Raw genomic sequence first — 25,282 nt, 5'->3', positions numbered from 1 at the left:
CCATCCCAAATATGCCACATGGGCTCCTGAAGTCTGCCTCAGGTCCGTGAAAATCCTATTACACTGAGATGCACTAAACCTTGGGCTCGCTCTAGATAGGGATGGAATGAGGGACAGTCCATTCTGGTTTTAGCCTTGGTTTGAGATCCGGACTGAGGTGGAGACTGGCTGTACTTTTGCCAGAAGCAGTGTGTCCCTCCCAACCCATTTTATATGGCAATCACTGCTTGGACTTACTGGCAACCAAAGGGAGAAACTTGCAGCACCCAGTTCAAAGTACAAAGGCATTCCTCAGGGAATTAAAGAGCCAGCCCATCATTTTTAAAATTGCCATTTCGTACCAGCATCCTTCAGCCAGGAATTTCAAAGTGCTTTGCAAACTATAATTATACCTCACAATAGCCCTGTGAGGGAGATGGTGTTATCCCCATTGCAGAGATGGGGAAACCGAGATGCACAGAGGTAAACATCTTGCCCAACATCCCAGTGAATAAGTAGTCCAGCCAGGAATAAACTCAAGCAGTCGTGATTCCCCAACTCTTAAGAATACACCAGCATGAAGCATTTGCAGCAGCAAATGAAAGGTAAGGATTGGAAAGCCACTTCCTGTCCAGGGGTTCTAAGTCCTGGTCCCAACCTGACCACGTGGTAAAAGCCAGCACCCCAACTGGCAAGAGTCATCCCCATAGTGGCAGCAGGGGCATCAAGGGCTGAGTGGGCATGGAGCCTTACCAACTCGAAAGGTGCCTGGGGGTTGAGTCACATCAGTAATGCAGGTGAGGAAGCTTACACTGGGCCTGTTCCATGGAGAAAGAGAGGTTTCCGTCCACAGAGTTGCTAATTTGATACCTTTGACGGGAGGCTGGATGGGATCGGAAGGGGGACTTGTGATGGTGGTCCCATCACTTGTTCATTCGTGTATCTAAGTCGAGTGCCCCTGGGCAAAGTCCACCGGCTCCCTGGATTCCTTCTCAGAGTAGTGAGCACAAGCCGAGGTTCTCTGCTCAGTGTTCTCCGGAGTCCTTGTGTTGACCAGCCCCTCGTCCCTGTTTCTGCTTTCTTTGTCCCCTGCAATAACTTGACTCTTGGAGAAGGGCAGGTGGCTATTTATGTTTCTATTGTGGGGTTTCCATCCAATCAAACAGGCTCACACTTTTTATGAGCTCCAAACTCACCCAAAACTTTTGGCTTGTTTTTAATTAAAAAGGAAGAGCATATACCAGTATTTTTAAATTTGGGTGCTTAAAGTTACTGGCAGGCTCCTGGAGAGCTTGCCAGCTGGGGAGACGGCTGCCCTGTGGCCTAGTTTCCTGAGCTGCCCGGCTTCCCACCACTTGGACTGCCAAGGACCTGAGAGCCCAGGGAGCAAGGAAGCCAGGAAACCCTGGCTCTTGGCAGCCCACCAGATGGGGAGCTTTGGCTTCCTGCTAGCGCGCTAAGCAGGCTGCCACAGAGCCAGGGAGATGGGCGAACTGGCAGGAAACCAGGCCTGGTTTCCATCAAAAGTGTAGCTGGAATTGTTTGGATTCGGTGCAATCAGCATTTTCTGACAGAAAACGGATCCATCAGAAATTTTACAACCAGCTCTACTTTTTCTGCTTATTTTGATGGCAAATTTAATCTTAGCAATATTGGTAAATATCCAACTGCAGATCAGTACACAGAGCCGAGCCTCAGTCGGTGTAAACGGATGTAGTGCCACTAAAGTCAGAAGAGCTGCAACCATTCACCCCAGCATCATGTATTCTTCTTTTGTACAGCCACCTCTGCGCTCTCTCTTTTCTTCTAGCCTATCTACACACTACGCAGAAACACTTTATATTAAATAATTATAGCACTGTAACAACAAACAATTACTCGTTATTAAAGGATACCTACAGGGTGGTTTAACATTCTGAAACATTGGACTCAACAAGCAGACTTCTCAGATTGTAACGACAAGCTTTTATTTGAATGTTGTTGTTTGGCGAAAAGGTTTCGGTGTCTGTTTATTCTTGAATGTTCATGCAAATGGAGTGTCTGAATGCAAATATTCAGCTCTGCATATATACAGATTTGCTTGTGCATGAATACAGGTGTTCACAAAGGGCTCCATCCCACACCCATTGAAGTCAAAGGCAAAACACTCATTGACTTCAATGTAGCAGAATCAGGCTTTATGTATGCAAAAAACTAACACCACCTCTTCATACAGTTTCAAGGCAAGGAAAATAAATATTGCGGACTAGCCTCAGCCTTTAGATGCAGCAATGAATAAGAGGCAGAATGCGACCCCTCCACGCCATGAAGAATTGTATCTCGGAGAATCATAGTTCCTTCCTGGCTCCCCTCTTGCTGCTGGGTGGTAGGAGGGGGACTAATTCTCTGAAGTCCTGGAAAGAGTGCATCCTACTCCCCTCCACCCACATATTGGGATTGCTCCTCTGGCCAGCAATCCAGGAGATGGGATACTAATACTATCCAGGGAGCAGAGGCTGTGCACTACACTAGACCCAGGTCTGAGATCCAGGTAGTCTGAGCAAGAGGGTAGAGACTTGGCTGGGAGGATCTTATTCCTTTCTCAGTCAATAAAGACAAGGGCACAGGCCAGCTTCAGGTGATCAGACACACACCACCACCAGCAGCCAGTCATGGCAAACAGCCACAGCCTGACTTAGGCTTGTCTGAAGTGTTAGGTGACCCATCCCAAAGAACAAATAAGCCTTTGAAATATCAACATATGTTCACCGACAACGAGGGAAAAGTGGCTAAATCTGTGGGATAAATTGCTCCCTCTGAATAGGCTGCCCAGCTCTAAGAGATTATGGACAAGATTTACTCAACATTTATGTCCAAACTCGTTCCACGCATTTTAATCCCTTTCCAGGGATGCTACTACTTATCCTTCCAGATCAATCGTTAACTCTCTCTAATTTATGTTTATGGCTGATAAACACTAAGAGCTGAAATCGTCAGTGTTTGTGTCTTTAGGGTGAAGGTCACTGACTCCCTCTGCTCCAGGCCTGAAGGGTTCTCTCTCACCCTCACTCTTAATAGGAGCAAGAAGGCTGTGCCCCGAGAGAGCTCTTATCGGCAAGAGAAAATAAAAATGCTGAGGGGATTCCAATAAAGTATGGCTGAAGGCTTAATGGGTTGAAATGCGAGTCTGGGTCTTTTCAAGGCACTCTCGTAGAAGCACGAAATCAACGTTCAGACATGATTTCGTCTGGGGCTGCTGATCATTTCCTGCCCCAGCAGCTTTGCTAAAAGGAAGAGCCTTCTTTCTCCTTCCAGAAACGCAGCCCATCTGATAAGAATAACTTAAGCAAACAAAAAGAGTTGAATTCCAGTTGAGCTAATTCATCACTGAGTCAGAACTCCTGCCAATTAGATCATCGAAAGAGCATTTGCCGAGCAAGGGAGACAGGGCGAAGCAGCAGGGAATTTATGAGCTCGGGTACTGAAATAAAAAAGGCTTGTGGTCTGTCCGTGACTATTATCTTCACTAGGGCAAAAGGTGGGTTCTCACCTCATGTTAGCGAACACACCTGAGCAGTCTAATGATGACAAGGCCACACCTAATTAATACCTGCACATGATATGTGTGAAGCACAGAATTCTGCACCAGCCTCAAACGGAGACTCTCATGGTTAGCAGCTTTACTAAAGGGCAACAGTAGGTACCACATTTTAAGTGGCTAAAGAGAAGCTGCCCATTCACTGAACCCATAGGTGCTGTGGTCGGATTTTCTAAGATGGAAGCTGCTGTTTAATACAACCCAGGAAATCTCAGCCAACCCAGAACTCAGTGCTCTGAAAGGATTTAGAGAAACAGCTCAGAACTTACTTTTGGTTCTCAGCATTTAATTTTTTCTTTTTCCATTTTTTTTTTGCTACTGCAAGCACTACCCTCTCTGTCAGCACGGATACAGGGACGTGCACTGTGTATGTTTTGCGGCCCCTCACCAGTACCTCATATAAACCAAGACGTGGTTACATTAAAAACTGCTAAAGGGCCATATAGCATCCTAGTAGCAGCACACTGTAGGGCTGCATGGAAGATCTGAGCTGGATTTCTAAACTAATCTAGGGCCCCTGGGGCTTGGACTGCTGCTGAGGTGATACAGAGCCCTGCCGCGTGGGGGAGACTTCATGCTGGCCTCCAACTATCCCTCCAATCAACCCCAGGAACTGCATTGAGCGGTGTCACGGTCAGCTCTCCTCAGGTAGAAAACTGGATTAACCCAGTATAGGTCCTTTGAGGGTGATCAAAAGGGAGGAAAATATGGAGAATCCCTGAAATAGTTCCATTCTAAATTAAGAGTCACAGAAATGACAGCATGGAAATTCTGCCCAACTGATGCTAACAGAATAGAACAGAAACTGAGCATGTGGGACGCCAAATGGTGAAATATAACTCTCCTCCCCCAAAGAACAAATATTCAGAAACAGAGGAGAGGTGGTGGAGGTAAATAAAATAGGAAATGGTACAGAGCATAAAAAGATGCATAGACCATTGTCTTACATAGATGTAAGACACCAAAAATTAATAGGAAATTCTGTATAGTCTGAAGCCTCCCTTGTAAACTACTGCCAGTGACAAAATAACAGACTAAATGGAACACTGATCTCCTCAGGTAGGATCAGTCATATACTACTTACCCTCCCCAAGGTGTTTTGTATCGGAGTCTATGGCAGTTATGTAAATTCACAGAAGACATTCTTAGAAGCAGGTCCCAATGCAACAATACAATCTCTAACAAACAACTTGTTACCACCAGTTACAATCCACTGTGTTACCTATACCCACACTCATGGCGTGGGGTGCCAGGAAACATTCAGCTCCCTTCCTGACAATGAAAGGATGGTATCAAAAATAATCCTGTTTGTTCGTATTTTGCTAAACAGTGATGTGGCTTCAGGAGCCAGCATTTCTACCCTGAACTACAACATAACCCTCACGGGCCACTCTCACTCCTGGTGTAACTCAGTTGCCTTCAGTGAAGTGACACCCAAGATGAATCTGGGCCCATATATCTGCACTATGAGAACACTGGAAGGGATCTGAAATTCAACAAGGTGTTAAGATGTTTGCAAATGAGTCATTCCTAGAATAGAACTTCCACTGAGTGGGCCAGATTATGGATCTCACTTTCTCTGCAGACCTGGGTGCAGAGGTCTGGCAGAGAAACCCGTGGGCAGCTCTTAAGGTACATAGCTGCCAGTAGTCACCAGGTCTTTACCCTGCGCTCAACATATCCCCTGTGCTCAAGGTTGCAAGAGAGGTGGCACAGGGTGAACTAGGCCTACTGTGTGCTTCCCTACACCAGTTCTATACCCTCCTCCTCCCAAACAAAACACTGACTCCTGCAAAAGGGACAAAAATAAGTCCAGTCAGGCCAACCTTTATAGAAAAATGCTATGGTCTACTGACCCAGAATAAAACTGCAGAGTCACACCACTGAGGTTTTTTATTTTCTGAAAAACTTGGACTGCTGGAGCTGTGCGCTCACTAGGGAAACCTAAGAAGCAGAAAGCTGAGTGTGTCTGAATGGCTATCTGTCTCTTTTATTTGTTAGATATTATGTGTATGTGCAGTTAGGAAACAAGGGTGGGGAAGCTGCTAGTCCACAAGGCAAGGGTTAGATTTCTTCTTCAGTAGCTCAGGAGGGGTTTTCCCCCCAGGGTAGAGGAAGTAAAATGAACGTCTTTTGGGTGGTACCACCCTTACAGGGAATTGTATTCTATTGGCTAGTGTGTACCATTGCCCCAGGATGGAATGGCAGAGCTGATTAAGATGTTGCTTTCTACTTGTTAGCCTATAAGCAGGCAACTGATTTAGCGTGACACCCGGGAGAATATATTTCTATCCCTCCAAATCAAATTTAACCATTAAAATTAAAGCGGATACTTCAAAATGTCCCCACATGGCTAGCAGCCATCTTACCAGGGCTGCTGCTGCTATCAGTCTATTGGACAATCTAGTGGCCAAAGCCTCAGATTTTTGATGTTGGCTGCCAGTTATATTGTAAATAAAGGCCTTTAACTGGCCACTTAGCGTCACCCACCTCTCCCACCAAGGAGCTGTCTGAGCTCCTGTCCTCTAGATGCCCCTCACATCATGAAAATAACATTTTGTTATTAAAAAATCAGTCCAGAACCTGAACATTGCAACAGGAAGGATATGACCTTATGAAGGACAAGATCAATGATGCAAAAGGACTTTCTTGAGAAGTGGACGAGGTCATGCCTTTTATTGGGCTGATTTCTGTTGGTCAAAGAGACGAGCTTTCGAGTTCAGCTCTTCTTCTTGAGTTAGCTATGTATTTGGTTTCAGTTCTCTGGAACAAAAACCAGCTTCCACCTAACATCCATCCACTTTCACACGAAGCCCAAACATTGAACCAAATTTTAATTCTAAAACTAAAGAGAAGATTTTCTATCTGAAACAAAACCCACAGATTGCTATTGAATTCATTCACTCAACTTTTAAATCCAAATTAAAAAATCCCTGGCACGCTCTCAAAAGACTGTCCCTACTTACAAAGCCCAATGCGGCTTCAGCTCCTGGGGATTCTCAGTATGCTTTGGGAGCAGAAGACAAGTTGTACTCTCCTCAGCTCTGCTGATGGCGACATCTGTGTGATTGCAGTGGCTGTTTCTACATTTTTCCTGAATATCTATCTGTTTTGCTGTCCAACTAGTGCAGCCCCAACGGTGTTGGCAAAAAAATACCCCTTGCTGGTATACATGTATACGTTGTCGGACCCTGCTCAGAGCAGGTCTAGATGACAGTGGGAATAACACTGGAGGCCAGTCTACATTACCGCTTGTCCCCATAGTAGCCACAGCAAGGCTTCACCACTGCTACAGCCACGCGGAGGGATTTCTGGGAAAGGCTCAAGGTGGACAAGGCTGGCATGTGGGATAGGTGATAACTGTGGTGTCCAAATATAAAGCCAGTCAGGCACATCCAACTTTCTGTTTCTTACATTCCCAAGGGATTGGCTACAAATTGTTGAAGAGAATTTATAGGCTCCATGATTTGATGCCAGGTCTTGGTCTCATCATTTGAGAGAACAAGAGGAACCAGAAGACCCTGCTCTCCAAGGTCCCTAACATGAGCCCTTCGATAGCTCAGTTGGTAGAATGGAGGACGGTAGGGGGTGCTCAGCAAGATAGCCTTAGGTTGCTGGTTCAGCTCAAAGGAGAGCATCTTTTTCTATTGGGATGATTTAGTTGGGGATTGGTCCTGCTTTGAGCAGGGGGTTGGACTAGATGATCTCCTGAGGTCTCTTCCAACCCTAATCTTCTATGAGTCTATAAATCACAGTCTACCTTAAACAGGAGGCATTAGGGAAAACACTACAAACAATAGGCTTCCATACAATCTGTGTTCCAATTTTGTCTCACCTGTTTATCAGGACCACACTGCATTCTGGAACTCTATATAGCACACAGAGACATCTAGTTGCCAAATAATATAACTGCAAGTAAACACATAACTCCCATCACTTATTAAATTGGGAGTCTTCCCACTGACATTAGTGGGAGTTGGACTGGGCCCCAGACTGAGAAGGATAAACACAGGCCCTACAGAGAGTTAATTGATTTGGTGACTAGAGAAGAGCACCGGCACCAGCCCTCAAATCTCAGAACATCTGGCATATGTCCTCCGAGCCCTGGGGCTCTCCTAGCCAGAGGTTAAAGCTGGGATGTGCAGCATGCTCAAAGGTGTGCAGTGCAGGGGAATGTGGAAAGCTGCAAGTTAAAATGAAGGCCTGGAATAAAAAGATGGGAATTATTCATGCTTAGTTGTTTCTCTTCCCCCACTCCAGCAAATCAGAGTCAAACACTAAAATGGAGACAAGGCCCCCTTTTGCTCTCTAAGGGCTAGAAGTCTTTTTATATTTAAATTAAAGTCTGTCAAACTAATTAAGTGAAGATGTAACGGTCTCATTTTGTGCTCATTAGAGAACATCATAATGGCCATAAATTCCTCCAAGGGAGCGAGACTGTGTGTGAGTGCATAGTCTTAGAATGTCTCAGAGGATCCAGGCTCACCATGTCTTTTGTCTTTACTTTAGACTTTGTGAGACAAACAAAGGCGATAGTATTGCTTAAATTAGATGCAAAGTGCTACATATTACTGCAACTTTATAGGCGAGGGTTTTGCATGCACAAAAAAGTTAGGAAACTCGAGTCATGGTTCCCACAGTGACAGTAATTTGGCCGTCATGTAGATATGGGGTGTGACAGATCATTGTATAGGGTGTTCATTATTGTGCTCGAACATATATGCATAATACAGTTGTTGTTGTGGGTTGTTTTGAATTTACTATTGGTAAAATCTCAAATAAGATGTTACATTAATGTCATTTTTTATTTTTATTGCCTCAATTTTTAAAAAAACAAAATATCGAGCAATGACATATTGAAATAAACTGCACAATATTTTGTCATATATAATTTTCTTTATTTCTCCTTCTTTCCCCCTCTCCCAAACTTAAGCAAAGCAAACCTTCCCTGATGAGGTTTACGACCTTGTCAAGTGTGAACTTTTAAAATAAAACTGGGCTGGAATTAAGATGACAATAAAAAACTGCTTTTGAATGAACCATATACAGGAAAAGCAACTGATCTTCAGAGCTCATTACTGCTACATGTGTGGACAGAGTGGGAACTATTCAAAAGTAATCAGAGATTGGGTGGTGGGGGGGCTGGTCTGATGCAGTAGTAGCAAAAAGGCAGCCGAACGCTATGCAGCAAAATAGACAATGGGCCAGCGTAGAGACAGGACATTAGACAGCTGGTCTCATCTCTCAGGCTATGTGCACTGGAGACAATGGTTGGGTTTAGCTACAGATGGTAGATAGGCAGTTCTTGAACCCCCAGCTGGTGTCCCCAAGTGTGATGGTGGCCACCAGGGAAAGATTAGGAAGGACGCCATGATGATGTAAAGCCAGGAAAAAATGTTATTAAACATACACTACCACCAGGCAGGATTCCAAGAACGGATCAACAACAAAATAGTGATGAGTGTCATCACTGTTCCTATTGAAACAACATCTACAGTTCCACCAGCTAGAAAAGAATTAGGTTATCAGTCCCCACACTACAGGGCATAAGTTGATCATCAGTTACTGTCAGAAAGAAATTTTCCTCCATGGTTAGTGTTGCACACATAGGCACATTCTGGGGGTGTTTTGCAAAACACCCTATATTTAACCATTGGCTGACAGAAGATCCCAGACTGGATGGACTACGGGTATATTCTGGCATGGTGATTCCTATCACCCACAAGTATTTCCAATAAGTGGGCTAAGTCAGATGCAAGGAACAGGATCGCTGCCCAAGTGGAGACCTCCAGGTGAAGTTATCCATGTGCATTTGCTCCTTCCTAAGAATAAGTCAAGAAGAGGCTTTCATTTTCCTCAAGACTGAATTAGTCCCAGGCCAGCTCCTTGCTGCAAGAGTGAGTATAGCATGACAGTGAGAGAGAACCACCACTTCAACAGGGGGCATTATTAGACAATTATTCTACTGCAAACATTTATCCTCATCATTACCAAAGCTTTGATGCCTTTGGGGAGGAATTTGTGTAATGAAACGATGCCCAGGCAAAGATTCATTTCCCTACCTCCCCTCTTCCACAAAAGAAATCAATCTAGTTTAGTGATAAATGAGGCTGTGTTACTGCCAGGAGAGAGATCTAAGCTGGAACAGCCTCATGAGGCAGAGCGAGATAAATGGAATGCATTTTATATGATGGTCCTGATTTGCAGAGGTGCCAGCTGACATTGGTGGGAGCCGTGTAAGCACCTTATGCACCAAAAAACCCATCCCTCTTACCTACAGTGGGAACTGTGGGTACGCCAATAAATGTAGGACTGAGTCCTACATTACAACATCTTCATTCACTGGAACACTGAATATAGCAAACCAAGAGGACAAGTGATAGGAGAAACGCTGAGTCTGGAATTAGTCTTATGTTATGCTTGGATGTTTATCCTAGGCTGAGTGTCTGCAAAATTTGGCCAATAATCTCCATTCGTATCCCACCCCTCTTTTCAGGTTAGACCAGAAATGCCCTGGGACTACCCTTGTGATATTTCAACAGTTTTGCTTCTGGGCAAAGCAAGAAATCAGAGGTCCCAACACCCTGAAAATCATGGTTGGAAAAGAGGGAGAGGGGAAGTGGGAGGAGATTTAATGAACATTTCAGAACCTAGTAAAAGATTCCATTTTGGTTCATTTCTGGAAATGGGCCAGATTCAGGGGCTGTGATTGGTTCTCATTAGTCTAACCCTGTCTCCCTCAGCACAAGGCTTTCCATTACCAGTCGTCGTTGGTTTGACACTAACCTAATGCATAGCTCATTGAAGCCAATGGGAACGTGTCCATTGACTTTCATGTGGGCTTTGCATCAGATCCCTAGTTACCTCTGATCCATGTTAGCCAAATCCCTAGTTACCCCTGATCCAGGCAGCCCTTACTTAAGTAAGTCACCCATTTGCTTCAGTGGGTGATCTGCTTGGGGCAGGAGGATTACAGGGTTTGGCTTGGTCTTAATAATTCCCAGTTAAAACAAAAGCCTAAATCTTCTGTCACGGAAAGATAACAGCTCAAGATCAAGAGAAAGAGAGAAGTATAAAGTGTCTGAAAGTCTAATGTCACCTGGAAGATGCAATTCGATTGTAATGGGGCATCCTCTGATTTGGGATAATTTCTTTGCTCAAGGTAGTTATTGGATTGCAGTGACTTGTTTTCCCCATCTCCATAGGTGCAGGGAGACTCCTCTACTGTATTCTCCCCCGCCTCCAATGAAGAAAAGCTTTGCCTTTCTTCTTATCATAGTTAAATGATACCTGCAGCTTGAAAGACCCTCCCCCGCATCCATGGCCTTAGGCAAATAAATCTAGTTTTCAGAGAGCGGATGGTGGGACAAATCGCCTGCTGGAAACTGACAGCGGACAGGTGATAATGACTACCTGTAGATTATGGGGAGAGTCCCATCTCTCCAGCAACCCTTCTGCAGCTATCAGCTTTCACTCCCTTCCCTATGATCAAGCCTGCCATTATAGTGGGTGCCTAATTTCAAACGCTCACGACAGCCTTGAGCACTGATGGGGATGATTTTCTCGCTCAGTGTGGGACAGATCTTCCGGAATGGTATGAATGATGAGATAGATTCTTCTCCCTGACTGTTCTCTGACTCCATTGTGTCCCTGTGGTTTTCCCACCACACTCATGTATTTATTACAGCCCATTAATGTGTTAGATGTATGAGTATACAAACAGCTCAGTCGATAAGAAAGCCAATATGCTATCTGGAAAGTAAGTAGCATTAACCTCTTATAAAGCATGTGCTCCTCAAAGCCTATGGAAGTGGCTCAGCGACACCAACTTTCCATATGAAATGACCACGTGAAATTCATCATCTCTTCACATGATCACTGTAGCCATATTGAATGGCCTGTCAAGTAAAGTCTCAGAGAACTGAGTCAAAATATAAGGCAAGTTACAAAACACAACACACCTATGAGAACCTACCAGGCCATCTAGTCCACCACCAGTTCCAGGTGTGCTCCCTACAGAACCTGTTTGAGCACTTTACAGTCTCATTTTAAAGCCCACTGCGATTTTCAAACAGGCTCAAGGGAGTTAAGCCTCCCACTCCTGTAGATTTTCAATAGGAGTTGGGCACCTGACTTCCATGGGCCCCTTGGAAAACATCGGCCCACACTTTATTAAAATGGAGCCCCTCGTGCACATGTCATGTCATTAGAAAGTATGTTGCAGTTGTTCACCTACATTTGCTCGTGTTGTTGCTGTGATTGCATTTGCAAATGAAGCAATTGCAATTATACCTAACTAGCTATTAGCACATGCAATAACTCTTGTACCTGAGCATGGGATTCACAACACATTTGGTCTCTAGCAATCAGCTCCCAGGCACAGAGAGAGTTTCTAGTCTAGTCTAAGCAAAGTCCCCCTGTGCTAGATAGACCTTTAACTGAAATGACATGGTCACCTACCGCAGACTGTACAACTGCAGCTGCAGACAGCAGGTCACACAAGTTCATTGAAACATGCCTGTATTGACTGGAGAGACTGATCTGTGAAATGGTTCTTGATGTAGGTAATCTGAAATGCACAGGTCAATTTACTCTTTATACTCACTAGATAAAAAGTAGCATTTATCCTTTACTCATACATGAACTCAGCAAAACACACACTGATCTACACCCTTCCTATGTGCCATCGCACAGCTGTGTGTAAAGGAGAGGGTGTTGGCCCTGGAAACAGGTAAAGCAGAAATCCAAGCTGAATTTGAAGCAGCCTGTTCTAGTCTGCCAAAGTGAACACAAATTTTTGGGGGTTCAGGTTTGGCATGACATCACCAGCCCAGAAAGTCTTGTGCTCTAGGGGCTTGATCCGGCACTCTGGCCCTGATCCGCAAAGCACTTAAACATATGCTTAATTTTGAGCACTTGTATTTAAAAGGAGCTCATCTCTTGAGTCCAGTTGATAAGAAAAGTTCAGGGCTATGGGGAAAGAAGGAACTCTGCATTTTAGGAGCTGATCCCTGAAAGCACAGGAAGGAAGAGATGTAAGACGTTCATTCATATGCCCAGTCTTCTGCTTCTACACTCTTGATATGGGCTGTCAAAGCATGTGTCCTTACAGGCTGGCATTTATCATGCTCAGGATGGGATGGATGGAGAGGGAGACAATGTCACTGTACTGTGACACAGTACAATGACTTCTCTTGAAGTCACTGAAGCTATATTGATTTAAATCGTCTGAGAACCTGGCTCATAATCATCAGACAAAAGATGAGTCCAACTTCTCTGTGTCCAGCTATGCAGAATATGAACTTAGTGAGCGTCATAAAAGATAGGGACCATAAATCAACATGCCCATGCAAAAGATATGCAAATTATCATTGGGTAATATTCTGTAAAATTAAAGGGACCATAGGCCACTGTTTCATCGAGTGGGACAGTGACGTGGATATTCATCCACTGGATGATACACTGCAAACATCAGCTCATCACATACTCACTAACAAGCTCTCAGATGCGAACGCCGCTGGGTCATTATTGTCCTACTAGAGTGGATTTGAACTATTGCACATGTCAGTTAATATCCCCAAGCACTTTTGGAAAATCTTGTTTTAAAAGAAAAATGCCTCCTCAAACCATATACAAGCTGAGGAGGGAAAGGCCTTTTCCCCTTTAATGCTCACCACTCTGGAGAAGGATTCTAAGCCCTTATCCTGCTTATTCATGAATGTGTGTGTGGGGGGGTGGGGTGGTTCTTAATAAAAAAAAAAAAATCATTCTTGAGAAGCTGTTGCTACGAAACTCCATGGCTCACAACAGATGGCAGTGAGAGCTGTTCTCAGGCCTGGCTCTGAAGCTCTCCACTCAAGCATACTATTAACATTCCTCAAATACCTCAGGCCCTGGCGGCTTCCATGTGGGCCGCCAAACCCCTAGACAAGCTCAATGCAGGCAGCTCCTCTGGGGGCGTCTCTGCTCAATGTGCTCCGACAGCACTTGGATGCATTTGGGACTGGCTTTAGGAGGGAGGCTGTTGCCCCCCTCAGCTTTAGCCGCCAGACACTACAACTGGGAAAATGCTCTGATTCCTGATATCCAAATTCAGCTCGTGTCCGAACCAGCTGGGGAGCTCTAACCACCCCTCTCTTTTGGTAAGTAGAGAGAGGCTGAGCATTTTCAACTCCCCCTGACTTCCACAGGAGTTGTGGGTACTCAGCACTCGTCTGGATCAGGCCCTCGACTGGTTTTACAAGGGCTCTCATGAATTATTTCTGCTCAGTGTTGAGGGATGAAGCAAAGAGCTAGCCCCTTAAATCTGAGGATCATTATCTTTCCACCACCTTTGGGGCGCACAACACTTCACAGACACAGGGCTGCTGCCCTAAAGAGCTTATGGTCTAAATGGGACTGAGAAAGGCAGGAGGCTGGGAGGGGAACAGCAGCAAACAAGGGGAAGGGAATGTAGCACCGGAGAGATTAGTGATGGAAAACAAGCAGGAAGGGAAGGAGGAGGAGGGAAGGCTGCTGGATGTTCAGAAAGAGAGGAGCTTCTGCTCAGGGAGCAATGAGATAAACTACATACATGGTGCTCTGCATGTGACAATCTAGTTTAGCCAGTGGCCTATTACCATAGATCTGGAACTAGGGGTGCTGCCGCACCCCCTGGCTTGAAGTGGTTTCCACTATATACAGGGTTTACAGTTTGGTTCAATGGCTCTCAGCACCCCCACTACACAAATTGTTCCAGCACCTCTGCTTATTATTACTTATACACCTCTACCTCGATATAACGCTGTCCTCGGGAGCCAAAAATCTTACTGCGTTATAGGTGAAACCGCATTATATCGAACTTGCTTTGATCTGCTGGAGTGTGCAGCCCCGCCCCCCTGGAGCGCTGCTTTACCGTGCTATATCTGAATTTGTGTTATATCAGGCCCCGTTATATCAGGGTAGAGGTGTGGTAGCGCCCAAAACATGATAGGTGCTCCCAGACACATGCTGTAGGAAGACACAATCCTTGTCCTGAAGAGCTCACAACCTAAGGTTTCTCTGGCTTTAGCACTTGCTTGTGTGACTCCTGAAAAGTCCTTCATGAGGATCTGAAGCCTGCATCTACCTGGGTAAAGACCTTCACAGCTCCCAAGGCAAACTCTGAACAGCATCACCTCCACCGCGCACACACACAGCTCAAAGCACATGGTCTCCTAGACCCAAACAGAAATGCTGGCTTTGCAGGAAAGCATTTGAATCTGCTTTGCCTGTCACGGTAGCATTGATCATATACAACTAGTGGGACTTGTGGGGGGTGATTTGCCTTTGGCTGCTGGGATGACTTATTTTTTTGATTTACTCCTACCAAAGAAGAGACAAAGAGGCAGATGCCATAGGCAAAACGCAGTGAGTGGCGTTTGATGTGCACAGCTGGCCATTTGCATAGCTGACCCTCTCAGGCAAAGCCTAGCTGCGAGATATGAGCTTGCCTCATTGTGCTGTGCAGAAGAACTGCTCCCAGACTGCCTGGGGAATGGGGCTAACCCGCATGCTCACAAGTGGGTCTGACTAACATTTCTGAGCAGGTCTCTTTCATTTTAGCGACTGTTCTGAACATATTAAAAAGCTGTCATTGCAGCGCTTCAGGGGGATCTCTCTTCTGTGCAGGCCACAGTACATTGGTGACAAGAATACCTATGACTCTGTTATTCGGAGATGGTTTGTGGGGTTGCATATTCAGAATCCTTAGTGGTTTGGAGCAGCCACACAGGAAATTTTCTCTCTCACATGCACACAATGGTTTAGATTTGGTTTATGAGCTTAAGTTACAAATAAAGAAGGAATGAAGTTTCCAGGTGGCTCTGTCATCCTTTCATTTTCTCTATTTTTTTTTATCAGTCTTTAATCAAATTCCTGCTGTTACCTCTATTGAGCAAAGGAGAACTGCTGGCATGGCTTTTAAGTGTCTGCACACATGGCCTGTCCTATCACAGCCAAGCTGCTGTGATTCATTGTTAAGTGGTCTCTGCAGGCTGCAATCGCTAAAAAGCAAAAAAGAAATGACTAGGCTTTGGCAACTGAAGTCAATGCTAATACCTGGTATTTGTTCAGCCAGCTGCGTGCTTATGGAGGACTGTTTTTAACCCTTCAGAGACTTCAGACAGTTTGGAGACTTGAATATACCAGAGAGAGTGAGAGAGAAATTACTGATACCCTCAGTCTGTGTCTACACTGAAAACACTACAGTGGCACAGCTGCACCACTGTCGTGCTTCAGTGTAGACACTACTTGTGCCGATGGGAGGGAATCTCCCATTGGCATAGGTAATCCACCTCCCTGAGAGGCAGTAGCTAGGCCCACAGAAGAATTCTTCTGTCGACCTAGCACTGTTTACACTGGGGGTTAGGTCAGTGTAGCTACGTCTCTTGTGGATTCTTGATACATAGCTATACAGATGTAAAATCCTCCTGTACACCAGGCCTGACATTTTTAAAGCTACCTAAGGGATTTGGGTGCCCAGTTTCCATTAAAATTAATCCAAATCCCTTACACAGCTTTGGAAATCTCGGCCATAATGTGTATTATCTACGTACATGTTATATATTACAGATTATAGAATCACTCAGGTGCAAGTTATCATAAATGATTCACAGAACTAGTGGCGGACATAAGAACTGGAGATGCTACTCTAGAGCCTGGTGTGAAACCCACTGATACCAGTGGCAGACTTCACTGGGCATTGGATCAGGACCCCAACTCATCCTCTTGCCAATGCAAGATCACCCACTCTAATATATCACTGACTACCTGGTTCCCACCCCACCCCTGCTCAGACAGATGGTCTGAACATTTGAGAGACGTGCAGAGGGGAAGGCATCCACTCCCTCCAAGCCAATCAGCCACTTTACAGAAGTTAATTCAGCTGCATGATTAAAAGTGTGCTCCGAACATAGATCCATCATGGGGAGAAGAGGACTAGAGACTATGCACAGCAGTAAACCCTCCAGCCTCACCCTTCCTATGGTCCAACTAGGAACTATGCCAGTCTGCAAGCAGCCCCCAGTGACATCTTTTAAATACAGGAACACCTTTTAAATACAGACCCTTCTAAAGGCAATGGACCACCAGATCCATTGCCTTGGGGCCTCCATGGCTGCTGAGTTGGGGGCTGGATTTGCCCCCAAAGGACTGCAGGAATATGCATGCTTGAGAAAAAACACCCCACACACACACACTTATTTTCCTAAGCACTGATAGGGCTGACAACCTGGGAAGTGGCAGCATTCCGAGAAGGAAAGTTGCTATACAACCATTGTTCTGTCCTTACCATCTATTTCTGTGAGTTCAGTTAAAAATGGCACATAGGCAAGAAAAAGCAGAGTCTTTTGGAGTGGATGGTATTTTACCTACAATGATGGGCATTTGCCCCACAAATCATCCCATTTTCATTGCCAGAGCCTCCTCTCTTTGTAAAGCTGTCACTCCTAAGACTAATTAGCATGCATTAGACATTGCAGCTTCAATGGGGCCAAGAGACCATAACCTATTTCATGAAAATTGTCATAAACAGAAATCCCCAGAAGGAAACATTCCCTTTCATATAATTATGACAACAAACCACAATATCCCAGTAGTGCCAGTCAACCATTGTCTTCCCCCAACCTACATATAGTGGGCCAGATCTCAGGAGGTAAAAACCTGAACTGATTTGAATGGAGCTATACTGATTTACATGAGCTGAGGATCTAGCCCATCTTAGTAGATAACAGAATTATAGGCAAACTAATAGTGCTCACAGTAAAATAGGTAACTTTTCTAAGCATTTGTTCAGCATTATATTAAGGGAACTAAAACCATAGCCAGTAATCTAAATCCAAGTTCAAAGTCCTTAGCTGTGGTATTTAATGCGCAATCTACAAAGCTGTCTATATTCTGGGCCAGTTTCTCAGCTGGTATAAATCGGTGTAGTTCCACAACAGAGTTACATCGATTTACAATGGAGGATCTGGTACTTTTACATTAATATTCTGCGGCCTACAACCTCACTGCACCAAGCACAGACAAATATATCTGTATGGCTGCTCAGTCCTTACCGAAAACAGTGATGCAAAGTGCCACATGAATTGAAACGTGCTTTATGCAGTCCTTATGGAACTAGTACCAACCTGTTACCACATCTAGGCTTCAACTAAAGATCAAATGACACGACACTGGAAATCTTAGCAATCTCTTAAAGTGGTTTGTGAGAACATTTACTACCCAATAGACAAAGATTGTTGCTCCCATCACGTTGAGCATGCTGGCTGGAGTACATCATCATGGTTTCTGAAGCCTATGGAGCTATGCCCATGTACATCAGCTGGCCTGAAATATTTTTCTCTCTCTCTTGAGGGGGATACAAGATCACTCGTCACCATGGTGTCTGAAGACCCTTTTAACTTAAAGTCAATATGACTCTCTTCCCCTGGCCAGGATTTTAACATAGCCGGAGCAATGCTCTGCCCTGTTCCTGTATGCTGTGAGTCTCACCACAGCAACGGCTCAGTAATCTCTCACCTGGACACTTGTTTGTTCAATTGGAACCCTGCAGCGTTTAGGATCAACCGGATTCTTGATTTTTTCCCTCCTCAGAGACCTTGCCACACAAACTACTACTCAAGCAGGTATAAAGCCGATTCAGCAGTGGCTGCCCAGAGGCTTCTTACCTTATGAAAAACCAGACCAAGCCTCAGGTAGCCCCATCCTTGCTGGTGCGCTGCTCCTACGACAGAAGGCACCGTACAGGCGCCCTGCCATGTGGCAGGCTGCTCAGCACTGACAGGAAAGAATTAGAAGGCTGTCTCGGACAAGGAAGAAACAGGAGGGTAGCAATTAAGATAACAAGCTTCAGATACAGGTGGTTCCTGCTGAGGCACCTCAGGACTGACCCAGCAGCGAAGCAGGCAGCTCCAGCAGCAAATGAGGAAAAGCAGCTCAAATTACAACCAATCGTCAGCAGGCCTGACAAAGGAGCAGAGACCGTGATGGAAGGGGAAATACACAGAGTGAAGATGCCAGGCAGCTTCTGTCATGATGCCTGGTGAATGTGAGTCTCACCTATTCCTGCCACAGCAGCACTTGAGGAAGTCACCCGCAGAGATCAGTGGCTGACAACCTCTTGTAACGTGTCACCTCATCTCTATAGCATCTGAACACCTCACAATCGGTACCATATTTATCCTCATTACACCCCTATGAGGTAGGGGAGCATTATCCCTATTTTATAAATGAGGTGACTGAGGCAAATTATCACACATATGTCTGGCAGAGCAGGGAATTAAACACTCAGGTCTCCTACATCCTGATCTAGCACTTTAAGCACTGGGCCACCCTTCCATCTCTCAGTGATCACTGCTGATGTGAGGCTGTTTGATGCTTCTATTGCAATTTAACACTGGAAACATCACCATTTGTAACAATGCTACAAAGAGATGGTAAATAGGAGGATGGAGTAGTAGCTGAAAGCTTTTCAGCTTCTGACAGATCTGAATTCATTTTGACATAGCGGCTGTTTTTTAATGAGCTTGTTTTATTTTAATAGCAGCATAAAAGCTGCTACTCCTATAAAAGTCATCTACATAATGATGATTGTACCATAAATGTACCTACAACTGACGCCAAATGACACTGGCACCATTGGTTCTCTAGTGTTGTTATCGCAGCAGGCAGCATATTGCATAGAGTATTCTCAAGAATTTGTTTCAATTCCAAACAGCTGTTTGTTCCATGGCCACAAAAATGTTTATTCACTATTCACAAACATTTTGCAAGAAGGCTATTGTCTGATAAATATTTGGGGAATGGTTGCTCCTCTTTGTACAAATACCATAGGCTAACAAGCGTCTCTGTACATGAACATGACTATTCACTACTGGTTGTGTATTATTTGCTGTTCCTCATTTGTTATTCATTGTTCTTCTGTTTAAAAAGTTTCACTAATCCTATCAAGAAGCAAAAACAATACCATGTGACTTATGTTATCAATCACACCCCACCAATAAGGAATGGCAAACAGTCAAAGCGACCAGTTTGCAAATGCACCGCTGGCTGAAATGTGTTCGTACAACTATTTGGCAAATAGTTTCAAAAAAAGATTAGGTTAGCTTAATCAAAGTCATGAACAATTTGCAAACAGAAAAAAGGGTTCAATTTGTCAATTTATTCACCACACATAATTCTATCGTCTCTACTAAAAATAAACCTTCAATAAACATTCATTGACGACATATCATATTCATGGCTGTTGCAGATTTAACCTTTGTTCTGTATCTAAATTCTGTGGACTAGATTCCGGGAGCTGATTCTGATCTCACTTACGCCAGTGTAAATCAGGAGCAACTCCATAAGGGAGATGAGAACTAGGTCAACAATGTGTGTTATACTAGCGTATATTGAGACAAACTCCATTTATATCAGTGGAGTTATGTTGGGATTTAACTGGGATCAGATTCTTGGCCAGTAGCAAAATAAAGGCTTAATCGTTCTAAGTGACTTTAATAAACTATCCAGCCAGACTTGCGGTGTATATGCATCAGATTTCACCGTAATGCAAATTATAAACCCCTTTTAATAAACAATCAGATTTATGATCAAATCAAACAGGGCTCTATGGGAAATTCTTACAATACAGGACTATTAAATTGGACCCTCTGTCCAGATTTTCTTTGCATGCGCCATTTGAAGCCAACGTGCTGCAATCCTTTGCACTGGTATGGGGAAAAGGAACCTGACTCATGTCCTACTATTTGCCCCCCAGTCTAAAGGTCAGTCTAGACCAAACCACAGACATAGAAGTGAGGCATAGACCAGAAGTAAAACACATTATTAGCTTTTACATTCTGTAATGGTATGATCCTGCTGCAACTGAAGCCAATCGGAGTTTCAAAAGAAGCAGGGTTGGGCCCTAAAATACCATCTGGCACTGCATTGGCAGGATTTTCCTGACATACAGGATCAAAATTTAGTTTGATTATTGGCTGGACATCACCAGGATGAACTTCTTCTCTGGAGCTGCTGTGCCTACAACCTCTGCATTTCTAGTGCAGCGTCATAAAGCCAGCATCCTGTCCATCTGGCAAGTGGTGATTTACTACTGTTCCCTTGCCAACAGCTCAGTTTCTAGTGCCCCACGTAGTGTAATGCATTGTGATGGCTGGCATCTTTTTAGGAGGCAAAGGCATTTTGACATGGTCACCCTACCACCATCAATGACCTGAAATTATAAAAACAAACGAGCACATTGATTTTCTTTTCAAGGTTTTCCCGCAGTGCAAAACCCTGGCAAACCTAAATGATGGCTGATTAAACACTTGACAGCCAATACGTTTGCAATGATTTCTAATTTATTGTGTATTTATTATAATTCTTTGGTCTCGATCAGCTTTCTTTACTCCGTGCTTGTTGTTGGGCCTCCTCACTAGGCCAGGAATCACAAGCATTTGGATGAATGGCTTTGAAAGCCTCTCAACTTTAATAAAAATACTTAGCATTTAAATAGACTGGACCTTACAGGCTGGATTCTGCACACAGTGAAATCAATGGCAAAGCTCTTCAGTAGTCTAGGAACATGCCCTATAGCTCCAAAATATTGTACAGATGTTGGGTGGATCTGGATCCTCAGTTGGTTTAATGGGTGCAACTCCACTGACGGCAATATGTGCTCCGTCCCATTGTGATTACCTGTAGTATTACCATAGCACTTGGAGGCCCCAGCAGAGATGAAGGCTGTAGGTAGGTGCTGTACAAACACACAATAAAAGACAGTCCCTGCCCCCAAGAGCTTACACAACCCAGGCAAAAGGTGGGCAAAAGGAACAATTATTCCTAGTCAACCAAAGGTGAATTGAGACATAGGAAAATGATGTGTCCAAGGAGACACAGGCAAGAACTGAATCCCATTTCTCTTGAGCCCCAAACCAGTGCCTTAATCACAAAACCCTCCTTCCATTCATTAAACTCTTTTTATGAATGAATTTAAGACTCTGGTCTCCAGAGCTGTTAATCTGGTAACTTCCATGGACTCTAGTCCCACCTCCCCGGCCAAAATCATCAGTATTGTACAAAAGTAACTGTACTGAACAATGATCATCTGGATACAAATTCCAGCACTGCTGAGTTGGCCTCTGCATGAAGTAGCGGAGTGGGAGCCAAATCCATCTTCTAATTAATGTCATTCACAAAAGTGGGATTTATTTGATTTAATTTTTTGGCACTTGTTCAAATACGACGTGAAATTACATTAGTGCTGTCAGAGGAGAGGATTAGGCCACAAAGCTCTTTGAAGGATCATGCTGGCCCGTTGCTTTTTGTAAAAATGCCAACAGCTTCCCCTCCCTTTAGGAAAACCCTATTTCCACCCAGTAAATGAAAAGGAATAAGGGCCAGCGAGGAAAAACTGTTCAAGAAGGGTCTGAGCTGCAGCCCATTGAAACCAATGGAATCCTTTCTATTGACATCGATGGGCCCTCAGAAGAGAGAGTTACTCATGTATTTTTCTCCCAAACTCTGGTATGGTCATTTGTCAGGCTGTGTGGAAGACTTTTCAGCCTGTCTTTTTTCAAATCTGAACCATAACAAGAGGGTCTCGCAAGGAAAGATGATTTTGTAGTTAAGGCTCTGGGACATATTGAAATCAATGGAAGTTAGGAGCGTAAATACCTTTGCCAGATCTGGGCCACAGAGACTACACAACTTACCCAAGGTTAGAAAATCTGTCATAGCAGAGAATTGAACTTGAGTCGCCAAAGTTCGAGGCGCCAGACCTAACCACTGGGCAATTCTTCCTTGACATACAATACTTGATGCTAATAGGTCATAAATAAAGGTCTTAAAAGCTCCTTTTTCTCACCTTTACCTGATCTATTTAGATTGTAAGCTCTCTGAGACAGTGCCTAGCATGATGAGGCCCCACTATCATGTAAGGCCTCTGAGCATGACTGTAATAATAAAATAATAATAAATAACAACAACAGAGAAAGAAGGACAAAATGAGACTCTGCCCTTTAACTTTATTGACTGCCCTGCTTATAAAAGTTGATTCTCTGCACAGAGGCTATTACCATTTATTTACTCTCCTGAATAGTAAGAACACGAGGCTTTACATCCACATCTTTTAATAACTCTTTTGAGCGTACTGTTTATTTGATCAGGTCTCTCCTTTTCTCTATGCGTCATTAGTAGCTATATTTGCACACATTAACCTAAACAAATGGTTACAAAACTTGAGCAAGCAAGCAGCACCACAGCCTTTAGATTAAACTGCTCTGTGAACTTCACAAGATAACAGAGTTCATTTCCCTCTGTTAAGCCATAAAAGCGAATAATCCTGAGACCATAAGCTAGTTGCAGGGATAACAAGCCAGCTCCGAGAACTGAAAGCACCAAAGCCAGTAGCTGAGCGGGAAAAGATGAAATTTTTAACTGATGCTCTTAAATCTGGTCTGAAGACATGCTCATAATAGATGGCAACAAAATAATGCAAGAGATGTACATTCTGACACACACGTCTCAAAACCTGGGGTTAGAGTTGCCAACTTTCTACTCGCACAAAACGAACACACTTGCCACGCCCCCTGCCCCACCCTCCTCTGAGGGCCTGCCCATACTCCCTCCTTCTCTGAGGCCCCACTCCCACTCACCCCATCCCCCTCCCTCTGTCGCTCGCTCTCCCCACCCTCACTCACTAGCTCATTTTCACTGGGCTGGCTCAGGGGGCTGGGGTGGGGAGGAGGTGAGGGCTCTGGCTGGGGGTGCGGGCTCTGATGTGGGGCTGGGGATGAGGGATTTGGGGTGCAGGAGGGTGTTCTGGACAGAGACTGAGGGGTTCAGAGGGTGGGAGGGGGATCAGGGCTGGGGCAGGGGATTAGGCATGGGAAGGATCTGGGGGTGCAGACTCTGGGCGGCGCTTACCTCAAGCAGCTCCCAGAAGCAGGGGTATGTCCTCCCTCCGGCTCCTATCTCGAGGCATGCCAGGTGGCTCTGCACACTGTCCCATCCACAGGCACTGCCCCCGCTGCTCCCATTGGCTGCAATTCCCCGCCAATGGGAGCAGTGGGGCCGGCGCTTGGGGTAGGGAAAACATGCGGAGCCAAAGAGGGGGACATACTGGTGCTTCCTGTGAGCTGTGCACTGCGGAGGCTAGCAGGGAGCCTGCCAGCCCTGCTGTGAGGTGCCGGCAACCAGACAGTCAACTGCCTGGTCAGCGGTGCTGAACGGAGCCGCTAGGATCCCTTTTCGACTGTGTGTGCCAGTCGAAAACGAGATATCTGGTCACCCTACCTGCAGTTGTTTTACCTTTCAGTTCACCAAACTTCTGAAGATCAAACCTGAAATATTACAAAATGCCACACCTTTGGAAGCCAGGTGTGTATGGTGTGAATAGGACAGAGATTCTGTATTTCAGTATAAGCGCTATACAATAAAACCTTGCTTATCTGAACCTCAGGCCAAGACAGGGTCAGTGTCTCAGAGGCAGTGTGTCCCAGTATGAGCACTAGACAGAAAGTCAGGAGAGCTGAATTCTAGCCTCAGACTCGCTGCATGGCCTTGGGCCTTCACTTCTCTTGGCCTGGCCCCTCAAGCCCTTTTGTCTATTTCAGTTGTAAATGGTTCAGGGAAGGGGTTGTCTTTTACTATGTGTCTGAGCAGCACCTAGCACAAAAAGGCCTTCATGAGCCACTGCACAAATAATAATCAGGGGCCGCAAGGTTGAAAAGAGAAATCGTTAATTGTAGTGTGCAATACAGAGCTTAATTACACAAGAAGAAAAGAATCACTGTAATCAGGTGCTGGATCCCTACACACGGGGATAGATTGCAGAGCTGTGTAATAAATGAATTTATCATGCACCTTTGACTGGGCCACCTGCTCTGTGCTCACTAATCTGCCTCCCTGCAGTTTATTCCCACATTCCAAACATCCGCCCAGATTCAAACACCTGCCTGCCTTTTTATACATCAATCTGCCAGAAAAATGTTTTCTGCTTTCCCCAGATTACACCCTGAGTCACTTATTTAGTCTTGGGCCAGTGGTGGGTTTAAAGTCCGGTCTCTTAAAAACCAGGCACTTTATACTGTTGGAAAACTTCCCAGTGGGTCCAGGGCGCTTGCTACTAGCCCTGGAAGAGACTGAGAGATCAGAGGTCAGCACTGCACTATTATTAGTGATAGGAAAGCAGTAAGCCCTGGTCTACATTGAGAGAGGGAGATTGATCTAAGTTACGCAACTTCAGCTACATGAATAATGTAGCTGAAGTCAACGTACTTAGATCTACTTACTGTGGTGTCTTCACCATGATGAGTCGACTGCTGCTGCTCCCCCGTTGACTCCACCTGCGCCTCTCGCCGCCGTAGAGTACAGGAGTCAACGGGAGAGCGCTCAAGGATTGATTTATCACATCTAGACTAGAGGTGATAAACCAATCCCCACTGGATCGATCGCTGCCCGCTGATCCGGCGGGTAGTGTAGACATACCCTAAGATACCTGGCTTTACAGGTGCAAGGTACAAAACATTTTTAAAACTGGCTACATATTTTTAAACTAGAAAACAGCTTTATGTGACATACAGCGAACAGCTGATTCATGGATTCTAAGGCCAAAAGGAACCACTCTGGCCTAGTCTGACCTTCTGTAGGATGGTGCAAAAGTTTTACTAGGATTCGTTTGGGATGACCTGCTTCTCTCACTGAGCCATCACCACTTGTGCC

General features: G+C 44.8%; 1 protein-coding gene across 2 annotated transcripts in view; it reads right to left on the bottom strand.

Annotated features, from left to right (window-relative positions):
• Positions 1–25,282, bottom strand: part of SHROOM3 (shroom family member 3) — a 258,394-nt gene that overhangs the window by 123,064 nt on the left and 110,048 nt on the right. Inside the window, exon 1 of one of the 2 annotated variants that reach the window (XM_050945101.1) lies at positions 18,244–18,436. The exons of the other annotated variant lie outside the window; for it this stretch is intronic. The gene's annotated coding sequence lies outside the window, so the exon portion shown is untranslated. Of the gene's footprint in view, positions 1–18,243; positions 18,437–25,282 lie in introns of those variants that run through there. 2 annotated transcript variants of the gene reach the window in all.

The sequence above is a fragment of the Gopherus flavomarginatus genome, chromosome 3 (genome assembly GCF_025201925.1).
Source record: "Gopherus flavomarginatus isolate rGopFla2 chromosome 3, rGopFla2.mat.asm, whole genome shotgun sequence".
Lineage (NCBI taxonomy): Eukaryota > Metazoa > Chordata > Testudines > Testudinidae > Gopherus > Gopherus flavomarginatus.
Note: the sequence above shows the minus strand (reverse complement) of the source record. Positions and strands in the feature narration are given on the sequence as shown.